At 39.8% G+C, this 13179-nt stretch overlaps 1 protein-coding gene across 2 annotated transcripts in view; it reads left to right on the top strand.

Annotated features, from left to right (window-relative positions):
• LOC125353389 (agouti signaling protein) overlaps positions 1 to 13179 on the top strand; it is a 93017-nt gene that overhangs the window by 57396 nt on the left and 22442 nt on the right. The window contains exon 1 of one of the 2 annotated variants that reach the window (XM_048349030.1): positions 12019 to 12147. The exons of the other annotated variant lie outside the window; for it this stretch is intronic. The gene's annotated coding sequence lies outside the window, so the exon portion shown is untranslated. Of the gene's footprint in view, positions 1 to 12018; positions 12148 to 13179 lie in introns of those variants that run through there. 2 annotated transcript variants of the gene reach the window in all.

Genomic DNA, 13179 nt, shown 5'->3' on the forward strand with positions numbered 1-13179 from the left:
CTGAAAGACTAAGACTAAAAGGGGCTGAGGTGTGGCTCAAGTGGCAGAACACCTACCTATCAACCACAAAGCCTTGAGTTTAAACTCAAGACCACAAATATAAAAACCAGAAATGCAAATAATGCAGCCAACAAATGGGAAATGATCTGAATGAATGACAGTTCTCAAGAAAAAAAAAAGCACAAATAACAAGTACATAAGTAAATCTCCACTTGGAAATCAGAAGGGAGGTTTCTTAAGAGCCTAAAAATGTGCCAGGCACCAGTGGCTCATACCAGTAATCCTAGCTACTATTCAGGCAGCCAAAATCTGAGGATTATGGTTCAAAGCTGGCCCAGGCAGGAAAATTCAAAATACTCTTATCTTCAATTAACCACCAATAAAAGCCAATAGTAGAGCTGTGGCTCAAGTGGTAGAGCACTGTCGTTGAGCAAAAAACCTAAGTGTTAGTGCCCAGTGCCCAAGGCCTAGGACTGGCTTTGAAGCTTGATTTTAGTCTTCCTTATGAACTAATAAATTAGCTACTGTTTGAGGGATGCTGGTGGAAGATACAAGACTATTGGAGCAAAGGCAGAGTACTTATTACTCAGTACCCAGCAGCAGTAGTAGCAGCAATGTGGTAAAAGATACTTGCCTCTCCAATGTCACAGGGACCAGATACATTTGAATACATGTGGTGAATTGCTTTAAGAGACAAGACCCTTGAGCTTGGGAACCTGACGTGTGTGTGTGTGTGTGTGTGTGTGTCAGTCCTGGGGCTTGGACTCAGGGCCTGAGCACTGTCCCTGGCTTCTTTTTGTTCAAGGCTAGCACTCTACCTCTTGAGCCACAGCACCACTTCTGCCTTTTTCTGTTTATGTGGTGCTGAGGAATTGAACCCAGGGCTTCATACATGTTAGGCAAGCACTCTACCACTAAACCACATTCCCAGCCCCAGAACCTGACTTTTTATAGGTAGCAATAAAACGAACCTGGTTTTTGTCCCAGTGACATTTGCCACAAGGTTGCTTGCTGCAAATGCAATCTTGGGCAAAGGGTAGAAATTGCCTAGGTAAAGGGTAGTTAAAGCCTTGTACTCACCAGGTGCTGGTGGCTCACACCTGTAATCCTAGCTACTCAGGAAGCTGAGATCTGAGGATCATAGTTTGAAGCCAGTCTAGGCAGGGAAAATCCATGAGACTTGTAACTTCAATAAACTACTCAGAAAAATCCAGAGGTGGCAATGTAGCTCAAGTGGTAGAGCACTAGCCTTGAACACAATGAGGCTCAGAGACAGCACCCAATCACTGAGTTCAAGCACCAGAACCAGCCTCCTGCCCCAAGAAAAAGGCTTGTACTCTTGGCTATCCAGCAATATATAGGTAGGAGTGCCTTCCAGAAACACTACTAGAAGGGATGTAAAAAGGTGTGAAAGGTGTGAAAAATTATTTGGAAATTCCCTGATATACTAGGTATACAGTATATTTATTATATGACTCAGCCATTCCACTCCTATGTATTTACCCAAGAGAAATGAAAATATATGTCCATACAATGTCTTTTACATGAATGTTCATATAAGCAAGTGGAGGGAAAGGAAGCAAATTTCACTTAAGGAAAATAAAAGGAATATCATAGAACTTCTCTTTCTGTTAAGAGAAACTTTCTTTAAAAAAAATACTACCTAGGTTTGGACTCCAGCTTAGTCAACTTTATAGCTCAAAGACACCGGGTAAGTTCTTTTACCTCTCTAAATTCTAAGATTCTCATCCATTGTTATGCCCAAGTCGCGAGATGACCACCAAGAAGACCACCGAGAGCCAGAAGTTCTGAAATGCAAAAGCAAGGCTTTATTCAGGCAAGCTGCAGATCGGGCCTCGTTCTACCCACCGACACAGCGGAGGTTAGGAGGAAGGCCCCGAGCTGAGATTTCACAGGGCTTATAAAGGCAAAAAAACCAAAGTTACAGCAATCAGGTGTTCTCAGGGCTAGAGACATTCCAGGGTGATTAGAGTTAAGCATTCCCAGGCGGTTAGAGTTAAGCAAGGAGTTTCCTGACTAGCTGGGCCCTAATAAGCTCGTTCTGCTAGCCAGGATAATTGGTGGCCTGGGTTTGCTCACAGGGCCTGCTTATCTCAGGTTCACGTAGTAAAGTGGGGCCTGACTTCAAAATGGCTTTAGTCTGGCTCTTCACCATAAATAAGACTGACATAGAGGAAGCTGTGGATCAGTGTTAATTATTACTACATTATTACTATCTTGAGTTCAACAAACAAGTTGCCTGCCATCTACTTTTTTGTTGTTTTGATACCAGTCCTGAGGAATGAACTGAGGGCCTAAGTGCTATCGCTGAGCTCAAGCCCCATGACTGACAAAAACATAAACAACAACAAAAACCACCATTCTATACACAGGCTATACTTACATATGGACAAAATATTGTGTTTACAGTGAATCAAAAGAAAATAATAAGGAATAGTTAAGAAAAAATAAGCTCATATTTGCAGGTCCCAAATGGACATGAACTCAGTACATCTGAATGTCTGGTCAGTACAATTGTAATCAAATTAAGTTAAAGTAATTTTTAAATGACATTAAAATTGCTGGTCTAAAACTTCTAATTAACCACAAGTACAATAATTTTAAAAGAAAAGGGAATTAAGAGGATCTATTTGACTTTGGCTCTGCCACAAAACCTTATGTAACAATGGAAACATCCCTTTGCTGTCCTAGAACTCTGTTTCCTATTCTAGATAAACTAAATGGACCAGGGCTGGAGATATGGCCTAGTGGCAAGAGTGCTTGCCTCGTATACATGAGGCCCTGGATTCGATTCCCCAGCACCACATATGCAGAAAATGGCCAGAAGTGGCGCTGTGGTTCAAGTGGCAGAGTGCTAGCCTTGAGCAAGAAGAAGCCAGGGACAGTGCTCAGGCCCTGAGTCCAAGCCCCAGGACTGGCCAAAAAACAAAAACAAAAAAACCTAAGTGGACCAGACCAAGCAGGCCCTGAAGTCCTTCTCAGTTCTTCAGCTCAATCATTTTCAGATCATCCATACATATTTCTCTGTAGCTGGACACTAATTTAATATCTCTTCAGCTAAACCCACACTAAGGCTTGGGAAACAAAGGCATTCAAATTTTAAATCTTCCTTCAATGGAGCTTACACTCTAGAATGGAAATACAAATCACACAAATAATTATAATTTTTCAACTCTAAGGAAGAAAAGTACAGACTGTCACGAGAGTGCTAAGATGTATAAGAAGGCAATAGCCAGGCAAAAAAAACCACAAAAACTTGAGGCTTATTCTGTCCTAACTTGCAACTGTAAACATTGAAGTAATAAACAGTAGCATTGAACCATGGCAGCCTCTGACATCTCCAGAAAGCTCACAAATTCAGAATAACCATAGAACATACTAGCACTGTTTGTTCCTACTAATTACACACCATTAAATCTTTCAGCAATTTATGAGCCAGTTCTATAAAAATTAGAAAATGACTGTGGTAAAATAGTCTGTCACATGATGCCTCAAATAGATGGCCCTTTACTCAAATTGTCTCATTAAGATGGCATGCAAGTTTTCCCCAGAGATTTTCTTTGCATCATTGGAAATCAAATTTTCCTCACTTTCAGATCCAAACTAAATTTGCTAAATTGTCAGATTGTAAATTCTTAAGGCAGATTCATTCCCCAAATTCTCTCCTGTTAGTTCCCAGACAAATTCAGATTGGGACCTCCACAGTACATATAGAGTTCATAGAATGATCAGAGGGCAGGGGGATCCAGGCAATGAGGAAGATGGGTTTCGGCAGCATTGGGACCTGAAAGGTTCAGCACTGGGAGATTTACATATCTCTTCTGACTTGTATTCTCACTCCTGGCCACACTGATCCCCTTTATTGATTGATTTTTTTTTTTTTTTGCCAGTCCTGGGGCTTGAACTCTGGGCCTGAGCTTCTTTTGCTCAAGGCTAGCACTGTACCACTTGAGCCACAGCACCACTCACAGCTTTTTCTGTTTATGTGGTACTGAGGAATCGAACCCAGGGCTTCATGCATGCTAGGCAAGCACTCTACCACTAAGCCACATTCCCAGCCCTACATTGATTTCTGTGTGCATTTTTCCCCTTCTCATTTGTCTACCCTTTTCCCCTTGACCCCACTCCACCCCTTTAGAGTACTTGCTTCCTGGTGTTTTATTGTACTGAACTTAGATTTAGTCTACTGCTGTGATTTTTATGTAATCTCTGAGCTGCTGGGAGTCAAGGAGGTAGTCTTTGAGGTTGAGGATTAGGTCAAACAACAAGAGGCAATGGTTTTACTTGGGAACCAATAATACATACACATACATACACATACACATACAGGCCAGAGTACGAAGAAAATATTAGGATTTGATTGAAGGGAAGATTCATTTAATTGAAAGAAAGCTCAGTGAAACTTGTAGCCTTTACTTGAGAGCTGATTGGCAGGTGTTCACAGTTTCCTAAGAAAACTAGTTTTAAAGCCATAGCAGGAATGAGCTTGCCAGGTAATTCCAGAAGCATGTGTTTGACTTGAGTACTATTTTTCCCTCTTGCCTCAAGATTGTTTAGGTGAGTGTGACTCAGAGTCCTGTAATGAATTTTCACAACTGTAATGGCTTTTATTGTTTTATTGTAGGGAATTTTTTTCTTAAAGTTTTATTGTAGGGAAGCTTTTCTTAAAGCTTACCATTCATGGAGATTACCTGAGGGCTGGGAATATGGTCTACTGGAAAGAGTGCTTGCCTTGCATACATGAAGCCTTGGGTTCAATTCCCCAGCACCACATATATAGAAAACGGCCAGAAGTGGCACTGTGGCTCAAGTGGTAGAGTGCTAGCCTTGAGCAAAAAGAAGCCAGGGACAGTGCTCAGGCCCTGAGTCCAAGGCCCAGGACTGGCAAAACAAAAAACAAAAAACAAAAAAAAGAAAGAAATTACCTGAAGTCTATGTTTCAACTGCAAAGTTCATAGGTTCACCCTCTAAGATTTCTATTTGGAAGCTGGCACCAGTGGCTCATACTTGTAATCCTAGCTAGTCTGGACACTGAGATCTGGACTGCAGTTCAAGCCTGGGGCAGGAAAGTCCATGAGATTCTTACCTCCAATTAACTACTAAAAAGTAGGAAGTGGAGCTGTGGCTAACGTGCTACAGTGCTAGCCATGAGCAAAAAAGTTCAGTGACCGTGTTCAGGCCCTGAGTTCAAGCCCCAGTAATCTCTCTCTCTCTCTCTCTCTCTCTCTCTCTCATATTCTCTCTCTCATTCTCTCTCTCTCTCTCTCTCTCTCTCACACACACACACACACACACACACACACACACACACACACACACACAGAGAGATTAATTTGAGAACTGCTGAAGCCCAGGAAACTTTATACTCAAATAGCAACTCTCCCCATCAGGATTCTGAGGCAAATGTATATGGCTCAAAATGAAGAAACACTGCTTTGCTAATGTTTTCAAGTTTAAGCTGTAGTTCAATGGTATTCACATCTTATCTTGAAGTATCTTAAATTTCACATCATGAAGTTCAGATATTTTCAAATCTGATAAACACTAGGAATACCAAGTTTCAAAGAAGCATAAGTTAATTTGAAATTGTCCTAGCCTAACTGCAGATCCTACCTGTGAGGTCTGCCGGGGAGAACAGCCCTCTTCCCCCACTTCCTCTTCATGAAGGACAGCATTGTAGCCTTACCAGAAGTCAGCTGCCCAAAATGGGTCATCACCTGTAACTGCTAATCACCTGACTGTCAATCAGCTGATTGGGAGAAAATGACCCAAAGCTCTGAGGTCACTTCTATACTACTGTGGCCACACCTCCTCCTCATCTTTCCCTATACAACCTCCCTCCACCATTAGTGGAGCTGCTTCACACTACTCTCTGCACACCTATATCTGGTGCAGGCCGGTAGTTTGGTTCTCCGAGTAAACTCTCTTCTGCCTAAACCATGCGGTGGTCTCTTTCAGCAACCCTTACATCTGGTGTGGGAACTCGAGAAGGGATAATATCAGGAGTTGCTAGATCCCTTCCACTGCTCTTTCTGAAGGTCATTCTGCCTTCTGGCTGCCCCTCCTCAAAGAGAGCTGTTCTGCTGGACAGACCTAACACTACCTAGATTTTCTAGATCTTACTAGATCTTCCCAGATATTACTAGATTAAAAATATTTTTGAATGCAGAAAGCAGTATGTTCATCTATCTGTGATAGCTAACATAATGCCTGGCATACAGTAGCAATTCTATAAATTAATTACTCAGATTTTATACCATGTGGAATATTTTCTAATCCTACTATGACCATTAGATTTGCTTTAGTATCCCTAAAAATGGCTTGGGGTAAGGGTACTCTGTTTCCTTAACCTCCAATGCCTTGACTCTTGGAAAAGCAAAAGCTCATGACTTCACTGCTACTCTGCATAAACACTAAGTAATCAAATTCATTTTAAAATATGAGGAAAGAAAAAAAGCACAAAGAAAGAGACCTATGTTCACACGCTTTTTCTATTTGAAATTCAGCCAAATTATGAAGTAAAATGAGTGTGTCATTGGTATTCTACGATTTACAGCAATTTTACAATCCTTCCCCAAGCTCATGTACCCTGTCTCTGCTCCAAGCTGTTCTATAATTTATGTTTGTCACCTTTCCATCATTTCACTTCCACCATAAACAAAGATTCTCTAAAATGAGAAAAGAAAGAATGTGTGGGTTCCATTATTTCAAAACTATTGAAACTTTTTTAAAATTCAGAGTTGACTTTAAAGGCTCTAGGATTTAGCCCACTTCTGTGAGGTAAATACGTCTAGTCTTTTCAAGCAATAATTCAGCCTATGCTTTAAAACCTTCAGTAATGGAGAACACATGACTATGCATGCATAGCCCATTCCATCTTGTGCTGGCTTCAATTATAAAATCTTTCCTCATATTTTAAAGTGAATTCCATTTCCTTTATGTTTAATCAGCAAACAAAAATTAACCCAGAATTTACCCTGTGCCCTATTCTAAGCATTAGAGACATGATGAATAAGATATAGTCCCTCCACATCTGATTGGGGAAAAACTTTGAAGTCTTACCTATTAACTATTGGCCAAGAATGTAAGGAAGTGGACATTCTGAAGAGTCCAGTGGGAAACACTGAAATTTTGAAAAATCTAATAAAGTTTAAAGGATGGAGATGTGGTCCATGTGGTAGAGTGTGTGCTTAAAAAGTGTAAAGCCCTGGGCTCAAACCCCAGTATCACCAAAAAATTCTAATAAAGTGTAAAATGTATATACTTTCTTTCCATTTCTGAAAGTATTCCAGGTAAATAGGGTAAGCATTCAGTTTATAAAGAAAAAAACTACCAGAATAAGCCCAAAGAAAGCAAAAGAAAAATTATAATAAAAATCAGAAGGGCTGGGAATATGGCCTAGTGGCAAGAGTGCTTGCCTCATATACATGAAGCCCTGGGTTCGATTCCTCAGCACCACATATATAGAAAAGGCCAGAAGTGGCGCTGTGGCTCAAGTGGCAGAGTGCTAGCCTTGAGCAAAAAGAAGCCAGGGACAGTGCTCAGGCCCTGAGTTCAAGCCCCAGGAAAGGAAGGAAAGAAGGAAGGAAGGAAGGAAGGAAGGAAGGAAGGAAGGAAGGAAGGAAGGAAGGAAGGAAGGAAGGAAGGAAGGAAGGAAGGAAAGAAGGAAGGAAGGAAGAAGGAAGGAAGGAAGGAAGGGTAGAACATAAAATCTCACATCCTGTATGATGAAAACCATGCAAAAAAAAATCAGAAGAGAAATCAATGGAAAAGAAATTCAAACATACAGTAAAGAATATTGACAAAGTAAAGAAAATTAGTGCTTTCAAAATACCTGTGGTATAATTAATTAAGATAATGCAAAACTAAATGGTATTACAAATGATAGAAGATGACTTGCTTCTACTCTGCACAAATAAGCTACAAGATAATCAAAACACTAGAAAAAGCCTCTGTTCTCCCAGTGCTCCCTTGAGGCTCCACAGTCTATGACAAGTGATAATGAGATTCAATAGATGAGAATAGTATGAACAATTTAGGCCAATAAATTGAAAAAATAAAACAGATAGATTCTAGTTGATTCAAGAAGCAGAAAAAAATATCAAATGGCTAGTAATAAAGTTAGGTCATAGGTTTTTAATCTAAGACTATTCTAAATTATGCACTTGGAAATGCCTAATAGTAAATTCTACCAAAATTTCAAGAAACAGGAAGCCTTTCTAGATCTTTTCTTCCTTCCTCCCTCCCCTCCCCTCTCCTCCCCTTCCCTTTATTTCTTTATGACAGTACTAGGGTTTGAACTCAAGACCTCCCATTTGCTATGTAAGTACTCTGCCACTGAGCCACATCTGCAGCCTTCAAACAAACAATCTTATACTACATTTTCAGAAAAAAAAAAATCAGAGAACATAGTTCTGGGTTTGGAAGATTGGGGAGAATAATGGAAGGAATAACAGTAATCAACATGGGTTGTACTCATCATCTGACTTGTTAAATTGAAACTGCACAACTACTTTAAATTATATATGATATAGATATATTAAATGATATCATTTATAGTATATATTTTATTTATAATATATATGTGAAAAAGAGCATAATTCAGTATATGAAGGTAGTATAACCTGGATGTCAAAATCAAAAAAAGGAAAATTATGTTAATTTCATTTATGAATGAAATAATTTTAAATAAGAATTAGCTAAATCTAGTATTGTTTAGCAAAAGCAAGTTGTGTTTATACTTGGAATGTAAAATGGGTTTAATAATGTAAAACAAATTAATCTAATTTTTACCACATTAACAAATTAAAAAGAAAAACGATGATTGTACCAACTAACAAGAAAAGTATAGTCTGGCTGCGTCGACTCTATGTTATGTCATGCTGTGTGTTTCCAGGATTTGGCCTTTTGTGTGGCTATGTAATATTCCATTGTGTGAATGTGTCCCAAAGCATTTGGCTGTTCTGCTGATAGAAATGGCAATAGGAAAAAAATAAATATATGGAGTTCAGAAATTTAAAAAAAGAAAAGTATAACATCCAATTATGACTTAAAAAAAAAAGACAGAAAGAAACCCTACTCTAATTAAGGATATCTATGAAACAATATATTGGGCTGGATATATGACCTAGTGGTAGAGTGCTTGCCTCACATACAGTGAAGCCCTGAGTTCAATTCCTCAGCACCACATATATAGAAAAAGCCAGAAGTGGTGCTGTGGCTCAAGTGGTAGAGTGCTAGCCTTGAGTTCTGGAAAATCCCCCTTCCCAACAGTTTACTACACCCTTCCCTAGCAAACATAGTCACTTTCTAACTTTAATCATACACACACACACACACACACACACACACACACACACACACTTCAGCATGTCTCAATCAGGATAGTCTCCCAAGGTAGAAGTTTTAACAAGGATTTATTTTAATTTAGCGGTATAAAGTAGAGAGAAATGAGGAGGTGGGGCACGTTTTCTGCTCTCCAAGCAGGAAAAGGGAGTTAAAGTCTCAAAATGGTGATTCCTATACATATTCACGTAGTCTAACAACTCCCAACCCATGGACAGTGGCTCTGGATGGGCACACTATGTGATGTTTACTATTGTAATTCATGGAGGTGTGATCTAGGCCTACCCAGAATATAAACATAATAGGTGATTTGAGGACTTCTTCTTGCCAGTCACGCCTTCCAATTCTGTCTCTTTAACTGTTGTAAAAAGTTTACAGTTGTTTTTAACATCTCAGAGGAGAAGGCAGATTTAGGTGGCCCCTTTATGTCTTCTTTTAAAAAAAAAAGAAAAGGTTTTATTTTTTATCAGCTTTTCTTACAGGTTTTAATGTCTAAGTCTGACCCTTCTGTTTAATTTTAATTTCCCTGTCTCCTCATCTATCCTACTTCAGATCCTTTTTGCCACATCAGCTCTGGCGAGCTTTATACCAGCTGCTCCAGGAATTCACTATGCAGTGTGGCCTGCCACAGAACTGAGTTAGGAGATGTCATAGTTTGAATATGAAATGTCCTCCCATGACCTGTTTAATCCTCAGCCTGTAGTGCTATGTTGGAAGGTTCTGGAACTGTAGGAATTGGGGCCTTCTTGGAGGAAGTAGGTCACTGGGGGTGTGCCTTTGACTGTTATACCTGGTCTCCACTCTCTTCCTCAGTCTCTGCTTCCTGACCACCAGGAGGCAAAGAATCTTCTTCACTACATAGTTCTGGTACTGTGATTTTCTGCCCAATGGCATGGAGCCAAGCGACCATGGACTGATTAAACCAAAACATATTTTTCTTCTGCTTGTATCATGATTTTGTGGCAATGACCAGAAAACTGACTAGCACAGAAAATGCTAAGAATTGAAGCAACAGATCCTCAAATCAACCAATTTACCTCCCAACCCTTCTTCCAGAAGTTACAGGCCTTCAACAGATTCTGCCAGTGTAGGTCTAGGTATGGAGGTAGATTCCTGGTGCTTTATGTTCTGTCATCTTCCCAGAATTCTCTCCTGGTTAACTAGTTTTAAGAAAATAATTTCTTATTGTAGACTTACATTCCTTATAGTATTATATTTTACATTCTTATATTTTAAGATTATAATCAGCACCCTAGATAAGACTTTCTCTAGGAATTTGCTTCTTATTCTTGTTTTTCCTTCTTTTCCACTTAACTCTACTTCTTTCATCCCTTCATCAGATTATCTAATATCCATTTGACTTAAGATGTTGCTTCCTCTTCTCCCAACCCCACTTAAATTGCTGGGCCAAATGATTTGCTTATTGAGTCATATAATGAGTTAAAATTTAGCAAACAAAACCAGGCACTGGTGGCCTATAATCTCAGCTACTCAAGAGGCTGAGATCTGCGGGTCATGGTTCAAAGCTAGCGCAGGCAGAAAAGTCCCCATGAGACTCTTATCTCCAATTAACTACTCAAAACCCAGAAATGGAGCTATGGCTCAAAGTGGTAGAGTACTAGCCTTATGCAAAAGAACTCAGGGGCAGCGCATAGGCCCTGAGTTCAAGCCCCATATTTGACACAAAAACTAATGCATAAAAATAAAAATTTAGAAAACATCCACAGTTGTGGAGGCTTCAGTTTTTTAAGGTATCTACATGATTCCACTTGATCCTCTTTTCCTGGTGTGATAAGTAAATAAGATTGTGGCTTTCAGACAGTTGTAACTTGCCCAAGATCACAAAGAAAAAAAGTGACTTCAAATCCAGGTCTCTCTACTCACTTTGCCTTCAAGTTGTTCTTGTCCCTACAAGCCCCAAAAAGAATTTGGTCCCTAGACCAGGATAAATTAATACAGGATTGTGTCACCCCATCCCACCATTTCACCCCTATTTCCACAAAACAGACAATGCTTTCCATAGTACCCTGCATTAAACTGTGTCTGTCTTCCTGCAAGGCCTCTAAGATTCATATCACCCTGGGGTCTTATAAATTCTAGCTGATTCAAGTAAAAACCAAGTGATTAAGGAAGAGAGCCACAGCCTAATCGTTTACAGAGTCAGTGGGAAAGAAGCTCCTTGAAATTGGTGAAAAATTACACTGAAACTTGAAAATTATGAGACCCATATTGGAAGTCCCCAAAGAGATTTTACTAGCAAGGCTGGCCAGGCCACAGCAATCTACCTATTAGGTGCAACTTCTCTACCAGCTCTCCCTTAGCCCTTCCAGAATTTCTAAAAGAAGTTGAATTAAGCCCTTCTTAACAGGTTGGGGTTTTTTTTGTTGTTGTTTTGCAGGCTAGGCGGGATTTGTTTTTCCAGGTTAACTCACTAGGCCTGAGTTTCATTCTGTCTCCTGGGGTTGATTCTGAATTAAATTCTCATTAAAGTCTGCTTTTGGAGTACAACCACTTTGCTTCCACCCCTTCCAACCTCAGTGTCAACACTAATTTCAAGTCCAAAGACTGGGAGAAATATGGAGAGACCAGACCACAAAACTTGTAGCCACTGGAATGAGTGTGAATAGTCAATTTTTGCTTGGCTGTAAACAAAGGGATAAGGTGGGGTTCCTGGGTCTTTAAAGTATCCCACAGCAGCACACCCTGCCTCTGCTACCCAAGAACAGAGAGGACGCTCTGCTCTGACTTCCCTTAGGCTGATTAAGGCATAGTCACTTCACTGTAAGTAGGAGGAAACAATTTTCTTTTCTTCTGCTGCCTTTAGAGATTCTATATTGTTCTTGAAGGTTATGCTTCAGACAACCTGGGCTGTAAAGGTTATCTTTTACTAACTTTTGTTGGGGGGCGGGGGTGGTAAAAACCTGCTCTATTGGTCTGCTTAGTACTGCTCTTCAGCTGATGAAACACTTGGTGTTTTCAAGGGAGATCTGCAAGACTCTTCCTGCCTGTGAGATGGAGTGGAAGTTTGAAATTAGGTTTGTAGTATGACTGATTGTTTTCTTGTTCTTGTGTGAGATTCCAAACAAACAAACAAAAAAAGCCTCCTCTGTTGCAAAGTGGGGAAAAAAAAGAGTTCCTTGTTCTTCACTTCGACCAGCAACAGATGAATTCAGTTGAAAACTTGAATGTATCTGCTTTCAGAATGAGAAAAGAATTTCTTGATTATTCCTCACTTCTTGGAAAGCTAGCCACATTTGATTCACCTTTGAAAGTCAGAGTAGTTAAGAGTTTAGCAAAAAGGAAGTGAAAAAATCAAACATGTTGCTTTTCATTCTTTACCCTGCTCTTCCTATTTCCTAGCGTTCAAAAGAAAAAAAAATTATTCTCAGAAAGAAATATTCAGCTTCAGCCCGGCCACATTTTAGTGCTTTTATTTTAGTGTCTTCAAGAAGTTTCTTGTAGCATTGCGAGTGAGTTCTGATGACTGTTATGGAGCAGAATTTAACATTTAGGGGAGTAATCTGCATGTATAGCATTAACTTCATCTCATATTTATTAGCACCCAAATAGATAACCAAAATTCTGTTTATTACAAACCCTCCTTTTCCTTTAAAAGTGTTTGATTTGGGGCTAGGAATATGGCCTAGTGATAAAGTGTTTGCCTCCTATACATGAAGCCCTGGGTTTGATTCCTCAGCACCACGTATATAGAAAAAGGTCAGAAATGGCGCTGTGGCTCAAGAGGTAGAGTGCTAGCCTTGAGCAAAAAGAAGCCAGGACAGTGCTCAGGTCCTGAGTTCAAGGCCCAGGACT

Source organism: Perognathus longimembris, chromosome 6 (assembly GCF_023159225.1).
Source record: "Perognathus longimembris pacificus isolate PPM17 chromosome 6, ASM2315922v1, whole genome shotgun sequence".
NCBI classification, from domain to species: Eukaryota; Metazoa; Chordata; class Mammalia; order Rodentia; family Heteromyidae; genus Perognathus; species Perognathus longimembris.